Below are 12,760 nucleotides of genomic sequence, written 5' to 3'. Positions count from 1 at the left end.
TTGAACAGAGAATAGTTTGTCTTGTTGGAGGTTTACAGGAACCTTGTGACCTGACCTTGGGTTGACCTACCTGGACAGCTGCAAGAACAAAGGAGCCTACACCAAGGAGTTTGCAACAACTAACTACACTGTTCCCTCACCTTGCCTCTAAAAGTGCTTTGCTAGAATATCTTTTTCCAGCCCTCCACTTTTGGTCTGTATGTGTTCCTTGTTTTGAGGTGGGTCTCTTGTAGACAACATATATAGGGGTCTTGTTTTTGTATCCATTCAGCCAGTCTTTGTTTTGGTTGGGGCATTCAACCCATTTACGTTTAAGGTAATTATTGATAAGTATGATCCCTTTGCCATTTACTTTACTGTTTTGGGTTCTGGTTTATACACCCTTTTTGCAACTCTTGCAGCTCAATTCCAGAAAAATAAAGGACTCAATCAAAAAATGAACACATGTAAGAATTAAAGATTTTAAAATTAAAAAAATAAAAAAACTATTAAAAAAAAAGGGCCAAAGAACTAAATAGACATTTCTCCCAAGAAGACATACAGATGGCTAACAAACACATGAAAAGATGCTCAACATCACTCATTATCAGAGAAATGCAAATCAAAACCACAATGAGGTACCATGTCACACCAGTAAGAAAGGCTGCTATCCAAAAGTCTACAAGCAACAAATGCTGGAGAGGGTGTGGAGAAAAGGGAAGCCTCTTACACTGTTGGTGAGAATGCAAACTAGTTCAGCCACTTTGGAGAACAGTGTGGAGATTCCTTAAAAAACTGGAAATAGAACTGCCTTGTGACCCAGCAATCTCACTGCTGGGCATACACACTGAGGAAACCAGAATTGAAAGAGACACGTGTACCCCAATGTTCATTGCAGCACTGTTTATAATAGCCAGGACATGGAAGCAACCTAGATGTCCATCAGCAGATGAATGGATAAGAAAGCTGTGGTTCATATACACAATGGAGTATTACTCAGGCATTAGAAAGAATACTTTTGAATCAGTTCTAATGAGGTGGATGAAACTGGAGCCGATTATACAGAGTGAAGTAAGCCAGAAAGAAAAACACCAATACAGTATACTAATGCATATATATGGAATTTAGAAAGATGGTAACGATAACCCTGTATGCGAGACAGCAAAAGAGACACAGATGTATAGAACAGTCTTATGGACTCTGTGGGAGAGGGAGAGGGTGGGATGATTTGGGAGAATGGCATTGAAACATGTATAATATCATATAAGAAACGAATCACCAGTCTATGTTTGATGCAGGATACAGGATGCTTGGGGCTGGTGCACTGGGATGACCCAAAGAGATGGTATGGGGAGGGAGGTGTGAGGAGGGTTCAGGATTGGGAACACGTGTACACCTGTGGTGGATTCATTTTGATGTATGGCAAAACCAATACAGTATTGTAAAGTAAAATAAAACAATAAATAAAAAGAAATATCCCTTAAAAATAAATAAAACAAAACTTTGAGGGAAAAAAATAAATAAATAAAAGTGCTTTGCTGAAAGCCTTAGAGAGTCCAGGCTTTTTAAGGCATGAGCTATCAGTTTCTTTGCATGGCCCTTCAATAAAACTTTCTCTGCTCCAAACTCTGACATTTTGGTATTGTTTGGCCTCACTCAGCATTGGGAACACAGACTTGTATTCTGTAACATAAATGTGATATATTACCTTGATTGATTTTAGTATGTTGAACTATTCTTATTTCTGGTAGCTTTGGGTTATATCTTTCTAATGAATTGACCCTTTTAGTATTATATACTGTCCTTCTTTGCTTTTTGTAACAGTTTTTATGTTAAAATCTATTTTGTCTAAGAGTAGTATAGTCACCATAGTCACCCCTCCTCTCTTTCGGTTACTATTTGCATGAAATATCTTTTCCAACATTTTTCAATCTATGCATGCCCTTGGATCTAAGTTTGGTCCCTTGCTGATAGCATACAATTAGATTGTTTTTTTTTTCTTAATCCATTTTGTCAATATATGTCTTTCTATTGGGGAGTTTAATTTATTTACATTTAAAGTAATTGCTATTGGTGAAAAGCCTGCTATCTCAATTTTATTGTTTTCTACATCTTATGCCTTTAATGAACCTCACTTTCTCCATTATTGCCTTCCTTTGTGTTCAGTTGACTTTTTTTGTAGTGACACATTTTGATTCCTTTCTCATTGCCTTTTGTATATCTTCTATATTTTCTTTGTGGTTACCATGGCAATAACAAAAACATCTTAAAGTTATAACAATCAATTTTAAATTGTTACCACCTTAACTTTAACTGCATACAGAAACTACCCTTTACATCTCTGCCTCCCTTACTTTATGTTAGTGTTGTCACAAGCTACATCTTTATACAGTGTAACCTACTGACATAGATTTCCAATTATATTTTAGGCATTTCTCTTTGAAATAGTGTAGAAAATGAAAAGCTGAGTTTTAAACCTAATCACAGTAATACTGGTTTTTACATTTGTCTACATATTTACCTTCAATGGAGAACTTTATTTTTTGTATGACTTTGAACTCCTTTCAAGAATTCTTTCACTTCAACTTGAAGGACCTCTATCTAGTATTTCTTGTAGGTCAAGTGTTGTGCTAACAAATAGCTGCTTATAAATATAATAACTTCCCCAAGAATTAACATCCTAATTTCTCAAGGTCTTTGCTTTTATATTGTATTCCTCTACCAGTATTTTCTTGCCTGCATTATCTGTGGCTCTGTAGTCTTTCTGTGGCTTTCATGAACTGTGCTCACTGTTTCATATGGTTTTTCCTAGCCTGGTATCTGAGATCCATTTTAAACAATACAGAGACCAGTCCTTCCTGCAGCCCCCAGGAAGGTAACAACATTGCAAATTAATTCTACTCTGCTTTCTCTGGTTTGAAGAAATAACTGGGGACTGGGCCACCACTTCCCTGCATCCACACCATGCTAGGGAGAGAGTAGATCAAGGATGAGTAAAAACATCACAATTTTTTTCTAGCTTTTTGAATGGGGCTTTTTCTTGATTGGGCACTTGCTTAGATGTTACAGATATCTGTCTGATTTCCAGAAACCTTGTAAAGTCATTTTATTTACTCTCTAGTTTTAAAAAATGCTCCTGTGGGAGAATGAGGATTTGGATCTTCCTATTCTAACATCTTGCTTTAAGCTTTTATCTTCTTCACATTGGAAGAATAATTTCACTGGTACAGAATTTTAGATTGGTTGTTTTCTCCTTTTAATGCTTTAAATATTTTATTCTATTCTGTGTGTGCTTGCAAGATTGTGAAGAGAAGTTTGATATAACTCTTACCCTTACTTTGTTATAGGTATAGCAATTCTCCCTCTCTGGTTCCTTTCAAGAATTTGTCTTTGATCTTCTGCATTTTAAATATGATTTACATATGTGTAGACTTTCCTGGTATTTATTCTTTTTGGTATTCTATGAGCTTCCTGGGTCTGTGGGTTGGTGTCTACCATTAATTTTCAGAAATTCTTAGTCATTATTGCTTCAAATATTGCTTGTCTTCCTCCTTCCCTCCCTCCTTTTCTTTTTTCCTCCCTTCTTTTTCTTTCTTGTCTTTCTTCTATATTCCCCTTACACCCACGTTATACCTTATGTAACTGTTTCACAATTCTTGGTTATCCTGTTTTCTAACTTCCATTTTTAACATCTCTTGGGATTTCAGTTTTGGACGATTCTACTGATGTTTCTTCAAGTCACTGATTCTTTCCTTGGTTGTGTCCAATCTGTTGATGAGCCAATCAAAGGCGTTCTTCATTTCTATTACATTATGCTTCATTTCCAACACTTCTTTTTCATTCTTCCTCAGAGTTACCATCTATCAACTTATATTACCCATCTGTTCTTGCATGTTGTTCATTTCTTCTTTCTGTTGAAGAGCTTCATTTAAGAGTAGGTCCAACAAATTCTTTTATTTTGCCTTCATCTGAGGATGTCTTTTTCCTATACATTCCTGAAGGATAGTTTCAATGAGTACAGCATTTCCAGTTGGCAATTTTGTTTTTTCCTTTCAGTAGTTGAAAAAATATCAACTATTTTTTGGCTTCCACAGCTTCATATGAAAATTCACTCTCACCTGAATTGGTAGCTCCGACAGATAATGTATCATTTCACTCTGGCTGTTCTCAATATTTTTTGTCTTTAGTTTTTAGAAGTTTAATTATTATGTGTCCTGGCATAGATTTCTTTGGGTTTATTCAGTTTGGGGTTTGCTTAGTTGAAATCTTTAGGTTTGCACTTTTCACCAAATTTGGGAAGTTTTCAGCCATTACTGCTCCACATACTCCTTCAGCCCCATTCTCTTTCTACTTTCTTTCTCTGAGTCCAAAGATATGAATGTTGGCTTAAAAAATGTTACACAGGCCCCTGAGGCTCTGCTTATTTATTTTTAAAGCCATTTTTAAATGTTTTTCAGATTGGGTAAATTATATTAACTTGTCCTTAAGTTCACAAATTTTATCCTGTTATATTAATTTTTTCATATATTCATGTTTTCTTTTGTTTCAAAATAATTTCTTTGCCTTTTTAATAGTACCAATGATGACAGTTTTAAAATCCTTTTCAGATAATCTGATTCATTTCAGTGTTGATGTCAGCTGTTTATCTTTTCTTATTCAAATTGTTATTTTCCTGGCTTGGTATTATGAGCGACTTTCTGTTGTATCCTGAACATTTCAGTTTAGTATGTTAGGAGACTCTGGGTCCTATTTAAATCTTTTTTTAGTAGGCAGTCACCTTAATTTTAGCATGCTGATTCTGGCCTACTTTTGTCAGCTGTGGTTACAATGGAAGTTTAGGCTTCAGAGCCTTTGTAGTGCTTTTTTCTTCCTGACTTATCTGGTATAATGAGTGTTACCAGTGCTTTCTGCTTATGTTAGTTCAGAGAGTGGAAGGGCTTTCCCCAGGCCTGTTGCCTTGTGTCTCTCACTAGGGAATGGAAATTTCAGGTCTTCAAGGACAAAGAGGCTTCCCTGGCTGGTCCTTTATTTTTAGTGTTCTCTCTGCCTGTGGAAATGGAGGGAGCTTCCTGGGATGAGCACTTGTTGTGGCAAGGCATCTCTTGTTGATACCTCCTGGCTACTACAGTGTCTCTCAGTGGGAAAGGCAGGGATGGAAAGCCCTTCACCTAGTTTATTATTATTAGCGGGGGATAGGGTCTTAATCAATCCCTTTTGCTGATGCTGCCATGCTCACCTGTCAGAGGGACTCTTTTTCAATCTGGGGGAGAAATTAGCCTCCCTGGGCTGCCCTTCTGTTCTTAAATTAGAGGTCAGGAAATAGCTAAGTTGGACTGTCTTCTTCTTTTGGGTTGTTGCTCCCGTCCTAGAGTTCCAAACCAGTTCTCTTACCACCTTTCAGAGTCTTGCTTTGATTGGCTCTTGTGTTATTCACAGGGTTTAAAACTGGGACAACCCAGAGGGATGGTACAGGGAGGGAGGAGGGAGGGGGGGTTCAGGATGGGGAACACGTGTATACTTGTGGTGGATTCATGTTGATGTATGGCAAAACCAATACAATATTGTAAAGTAATTGACCTCCAATTAAAATAAATAAATTTATATTAAAAAAGTTGTACTTAATTGGCAGGAGGAGTGACAAATGAGTCTACAACATCCTTTCTGGACCAGAAGTCCAATAAACAGGATTTTAGAGTACCAAATTCTGAAAAGAGACAAAATTTTAAGGCGGCCTTGGGTTCCAAATAACTTACATACTCGCTTGGTGTCTTACACAGGATTTCAGTTATTTAAGCCACATGAAATACATTTAAAGCTCCTACCTCAAGGCCTGACACAGATGAGTCATTCAATAGGTATTTAAAATCTTTCCCTAGAAATCATCTAGTTCAAACCACCTGTTTTAAACACAAGGCAAAGAGGCCTAGAGAAATGAAGAAGCCTTTCAAATGTGCTGTGACTCACATATATCCAAGTGACATTTTCCCCTTAAAGAACTGACATTGCCAATTCTTGATTATTTGGTTCCTTGCTTCAATGCAATAGCTTCTATGTGGTTCAGTTTGACAGGATTTGCCAATTTATATATGAAAAACACCTCCAAATTTACAAAATGCTTTTGCAGTTACAACTTCCCTTGCTTTCCACAATCATAGTGTGAAACTCACAGGAAAGAGATTATTAGTATTTTGCAAATAAGAAAACATAGTAAGTTGAGGGGCTGAGACTTATCCAGAAGTGATTTCCCAACCAGGGCCTTCCATTGATACCTTTCCCCCTGTGAAACCAGATCTCTATGGGTGACAGGAGACTGTGGAAATAGCTGATTTAAGGGGACTTGGCTTGCCATGTCCTCAGCTGCAACTAATGCAATAAGTTACCATGAGACTATACAGTGGATAAATTCCAAGTACAAACTTATATTCCATATAATACCCTGATTTATAGATAAAATTACCCTTAGAGAATCTGTTGGTAAAAAATCCTGCCAGATAGATGAAATTATCCATTTGAAGAGGTCATCTCAGGGAAGAGGGTATGTTATATCAGAAAAGAGGTTGAGGATTCCAATAGAGGGAAATAGGCTATATGTGAATGAATAAAATGTGTTGTCAGACAGTATGGTTTATGAGTTAAGTGGATGTCAGTCTTGCTCTCCCAGCTCATCAAAGCTAGCTAGACTCTGCACTCCATAGTGCTGTCCAGAGCCAGGCATCCTCTCTGATACTTGTCTTATTTTAACATTTAATCTACCTGCAGATTTTGTCTTTATAATGAGGTTCATTCATTAAGGCTAGGTCAGTGTACCTTTCTTTTTTGAAGGTATGACACTTTTCCTCTAATTTGTAACTATTACATGGTAACCTCACACACATAAAAAATTGATGCTTTTAAATTCTAGGTCAAAAAACTGTTATCAACCAAATATCTTCAGATTGGACACAAGTGCAAAATTGGGCCAGTGAACAATTTAACACTGGACTAAAGAAATAACAGTGAATATTTTTACAGCATCACACACTCATACCTCACTGGTATGACAGGTTCAAGATAACACACAATAGGAAGTTTAAAGTCAATCATATACACTGCTGTACCTTATAAAGTTCAGACTTGAGCTGCTGTGATAGTCATTCTGTAAACCTGAGGCTAATGAAAAGTCAGGTTTTCAAGAACCTACACAGCCTGGGTTCTGATTTATGTATCAGTTACACGACATTCATGCAGGTATATGGCTAATATTATCACACTACAGGTAACAGTGGTCATATATTTGAATAGTATTCTAAAGATGCCTGATTGATACAGTGAAAATGACAGTTGCTTCACCATCTCTTTGGTTTGTATGTCTGGCTTAACATGTCCTAAAGTTCTATGGCACTCATCTGGACAATATCAAAGTTAGAGTACATGCACGCTTGCTAAGTCACTTAAGTCCAACTCTTTGCAACCCTATGAACTTCCCGCCAGGCTCATCTGTCCATGGGATTCTCCAGGCAAGAATACTGGAGTGGGTTGCTGTGCCCTCCTCCAGGGGCTCTTCCTGACCCAAGGATTGAACCTGCATTTCCTGTGGCTCCTGCATTGCAGTAGGATTCTTTACCTTTGAGCCACCAGGGAAACCCCATAGTTAGGGGTCTAGAACTAAAGCAGATTTTTATTCTTGGATAAATTTTTTTCATCTGCATGAATGCCCAAATAACCTGTTCAACCAGATGCTACTAAAGTTACAGTAAACACATACACATATACAAACTCTGAGTTACATTCTAAAAAGACTGAATTTGTTACCTGTTCCTAAGCCTGATACACTGTTAACTAGAATATAGGACATGCTCTATTTCAAAACTAGGGGAAAAAATTAGGATATATGCTCTGTAGCATTCCTATTGACATTTGCAAAATACAGAAACAACCCTGTCAGCAAATGTGAGGTGGAGACATAGAAAGACTTTATGTGAACTTGTGTGGCCAACTGAATGAGAGGTGGGATCAGAGATGTGAGTCTTTGAACAGTGATCACCTAGTGACTTTGGTGTATATAGTCTCATTTGACTCAGGGAGAAGGCTGTCAAGTGGTGGTTTATCTACAAAGAGGCAAAGAAGGAACTCAGGACACATAAACCTTGGAGGCATATTGATGGGAGAGGATACCACCTACCATCCTTTACCCTTTAAAAGAAAAGAAAACCCAGGACCACATACCCTAGAAGTGAAAATTGTCGAGACACAGAAAATACACAGAGCATTCTAAAGGAAAAAAATTCTACCAGTGTAAAATATAACCTTAAAAGAAAATATGTCAGCCATAATACTAACTGGAAAAGAAGCCCTAATCTGGACCTTATTGGAGCACATTCAATCTTAATTAATTGGCATGCTGGTCATCCTGGACTGCCATATGCTCCTTTTGATTAACTGGCCAGATGTATTTCTATACCTTCTCTTTCCTCCTTCTTTTCTTCTACCTTCTCCACAACTGGTATTCTATAAAGGCTAGTGTACAGCTCTCTAAGAGTCAGAGTACAAAGTCATGAAAATGGTTGAAAGGCAACAAAGCTTTGGAAGAGAAAGAGGCTTTTAGGTAATCCCCAAAGCTTTAGAAAATGCCCCAGCAAGACACATGGGCCTAAATTAGATAGCTTTCAAAGAGTACTTGCTTTTTGTGAAGACAAGTCACAATCACATAGCATGTAACACACTTCTACTTGCACTGACATTGAAAGGAGACATGGGTTGCTGTGATTGGTGATGAAATCAATACTTCCCATTTAAGAGGAAGGCGAAGACTGTCAAGTCTCACAGCCAGGGAATCAGAGAAGACATGTTCTGTATGCGTTGAAAATCCTTTTTTTTTTTTTTGGCCTTGAAAAAGCTTCTATTGCTGCCATCAAATGCTGTGAAAACAGAACTTCCTCCAAAAGGGCAACAAACTAAGAGTTCTTTACGACCTCAAATCTTTTCTCTTATGCTTTTCCTATTTGGTTTCATCTAAGTCGTCATCTCTTTACATTATATTAAAAAAGTAACCTCATAGGAAAAAAATTTAAGACTTAATCCATTTCTAATTTTTCTTTTGAAATGTCTATATAAAATGTCAGGTCTAGATTTGGCACTTAGAAGAAAGTAACCAGATTTGGTTATAATCATATCTGCCTGTATCATACATAGAATTCTGGGAAGGAGAGGCCTGAGGGTGGGGGAACCATTTGGTACAAGAGACATCATTAAATCATTTACTTTGGAAATTGAGAAAGTGAGAACAATCTTCCTAGGAAGAAACCAATCTGAAATATAATATTCCCCTTTTGAAACAACTTTACCTTTTCCCACACACCTGTTTTTTAAAAAAGCCACTTTATAAAATGTTCTCATAGAAAGATTTCCCAGTGGTATATCAATGCTTAATAGCATCAAGAAAAGGTGTTATGTGTTAATGAAAATCAATATGTAACAAAGATCTGATATAGTTATTAAACTTCTCTTTCTGCTAAATTCAGGCCAAGCGTAAATATTTACAAATTTTAGTTGAAAACATCTCTTAAAAAGACTCTGATTCCTTCTTGTTGGAAGTGTTCAAGGAAAGATTTTACTTTCAGTGAAGTTTGAGGTGTGTCTCAGAAAAAATATGTCGATGCATGTTAACAGGCATGACAACTATCTTGATAGTAATTGAACACAGTTTCTAGGGTGATTTTCCAAAAGATACCTGTGCCTAATACATGTACCATAAGCTTTCTAGTCTTGCCAAATTAGTGCTAAATAAATCTTCATGCTTTCTTTCATACAGCAAACCCCAGCCTTAAATTTTTTCTTTAAAAACTTGGACTATTAACTGTTACTTAGGTTTGTTATTTAGGATTGTTTTACTTATTACCATGAGGAATCTGTTATTCTATAAACTAATAATGAATTTTTTTTAAAAAAGTGTTCATGTAAAATCTAAGAATGGCCACAATCCCAGGCACAAAGACTGCCTCAGGCTTGGAAAAGATAAGCAGTGACCCCAGACCTGTGAAAACTGTATAGGAAACAGGCAGATGTCAGGTTCATGCATAAGACAGTGGCAGGTGGTTAAATGCCTTCCTATTTAAATGGGGCAGTCACAGGAGAATGGAATTTTCTGCTCAGGGAACTGGAAGGGTAGGGCAGTAGTAGAGGGAGTCACATTTCTTTAACAGCATAGATGCTATATGAGGATATGAAATGAAAGCCATTAATAGATGATCTTTTCTAGTACACTCAGTAACTTTCCTTCAGGACTCTCCCCTCTATTGCTAGGCTCTTGACTACAGATAGCTACTGGGTTTTTACCAGTGCATAAATATTTGGATTCTACTGAACATTTTTCTTTCCTCAGATTTTCAAATCCAACTATAAAACAGTAGGTGTTAGGTGTTGAGAGTAAATAGGGGATTTCTGCAAGGTTTTCCTTAGTTCTGTGTATGGCATATACAAGTAATATAGGACATATTGAGGAATAAACATAATAAACACCAAACAAGTTGACTGGAAACACTGCGTGTTTCTTCACCACTTCTCAGTTTAGAATTGTATTGAAAAAAACTTGTCACTAATGATTAATTTTGTTTTGGATCTAAGAAATAAAGTTTGGTACTATGTACACCCTTGTACAGGTCTGTAGAAATAAATATGATACTTTAATTTTTATAGGATTTGCAAAAGTCATTTTCCTTTTTCTTTTCTATAGAAAACTCTTAACACACTATTGGAAATATCATGCTAGTTAATGAACTATAAAATTCAGATTGAGATGTGGGAGAAAGTCTTTGGTATAAAGCAAAATCCAGAATAAACTCACTTGTGGCAGATGATTGGTATTGTCATTGTCTTTGACATCCTCCTTATTGTTAATGTCTTTGATATCCCCCTTCACAGAGCCAGAGTTAGATGCAGCTTCCAGATCAAAATGACTTGCACAAATCCCATTTATTTCAAGAAGTAACAAGTCAAATGACAACTGGCAACATCTGATGATTTATGTTATATAAGCCAAAGATCCCTGGGCTTCCCTGGTAGCTCAGTTGGTAAAGAATCTGCCTGCAATGCAGAAGACCTAGGTTCGAACCCTGAGTTGGGAAGGTCCCCTGGAGGAGGGCATGGCAACCCACTCTAGTATTCTCTAGAATCCCCATGGACAGAGAAGACTGGCAAGCAGCAGTCCATGGGGTCGCAAACAGTCACAGACGACTGAGCAATTAAGCACATAAGTCAAAGACCAAATAGTGGAAAGAGGGGGATCAGAGAAGATACAATAGGAAATCACATTGATGTTTTAACATTAAAGGAAGAAGGCAGCTATCAAGAAGAGGCAAGTAGAAAAATGGCTCCTATTTACATATAAAAAAAGACAACCAAATGCCTTAAGAGTTCTTCTAAGTAGGACTATTTTTTTTTTTTTTTTGGTCCATAGTTTAGCTCTTTGCTATTTCTAATACTTTGATTAAAAGGCCTACCTTTCTTATAGAGTAACTAATGAGGTGATCCTTTAGAGATGTCTGTATTTACAAATGGATGTGATAGTAACAGAGATGGCTCTTTCACTAAGAATCTCAGGGTTTTTTTTAGCTTAAATCAAATACATGGTATACAAAATAGACATCCTGGGTGAAGATATGGATTCTACTGCCAAAGGAAATTCTGAAAATGATGACAATATATTGCATGACCCAAACTATGCAAGGCTTATCCTACCCCAACATGTGGAAGTGGGTAAACTATGACTGTATATCCAATAGGAAAGTGTACAGCAAGTGTATCAACCCCTAATTGGGGAAAGTTTAGTTTCCCCTTCCCCTGGAGCATCTGAGCATGCCTTAAGAACAGACTTTTTTCAAAAATCTTCATTAGTACTAGGTGTTAAGCCTACCAGATTTTAAAAGTAGTGCCAATTATGTCGAAAAATCCACAAACTGATGTGATGTCTAAAGAAGTAAAACCACTGATCTTCATAAAAATGCCTAAGAGGGACTTCCCTGGCAGTCCAATGATTAAGATTCCACAATTCCACTGCAGAGGGAATGGGTTTGATCCCTGTACAGAACTAAGATCCCACAGGCCATATCGTTTGGGAAAAAAAAAAAAAAAAAAAAACACCAAGAAGAGTCCTGTTTTAGGAAAACTTAGGTGGGCACATATGCCATGTATAAGCCAGGGTCTAAAGCATGAAGATTTTCAGTTGTCTCCTGAACTGATGTTGAAAATGCTATTGATCAACATTATTAATTCAGACCCCATGGTTTTGGAATTTATCATTTTAGAATGTAGTGGATTTAAGTTTATTGATAGGCTATCTATAAAAAAGGGAGTTGGATAAGTGAGTATTATAAGACCTAGCTAGGGAGCGAATTGGGAAAATTTTCCTTATATGTTCTAAACCACCAAGTACCCATGTACCATTTTTATTTATTTCTCAGGCAAATGTTGGGGGTCTCTAACGGCAATAACATGAGCTTACATTGTATGACTATATATACCTTCAAGTAAAATTTTCTTTCAAGTCATTCTGCAATTCAGTTACCTTTGCACATACCATCCCTTCAACAGGGTCTTAATTCTTCACTATGACAATATTTCTACTTGTTCTTGTGATAGAATAGTAAGGGTGGAAAAGTAAGGGAGACTGACCTTTAAAGAAAATGGAATAATGGAACCAATCTAATATCTCAGCTGAAAAGCAAGATATTATATTTTTAAAGCTAAATCCCATTCTAGAACTATAACGTACTTTTTCTTTTGCTTATATTCTAGGCTGCTTGAC

Source organism: Budorcas taxicolor, chromosome X (genome assembly GCF_023091745.1).
Source record: "Budorcas taxicolor isolate Tak-1 chromosome X, Takin1.1, whole genome shotgun sequence".
NCBI lineage: Eukaryota > Metazoa > Chordata > Mammalia > Artiodactyla > Bovidae > Budorcas > Budorcas taxicolor.
The sequence above is the reverse complement of the archived record's forward strand: the minus strand, read 5'-3'. Positions refer to the sequence as shown.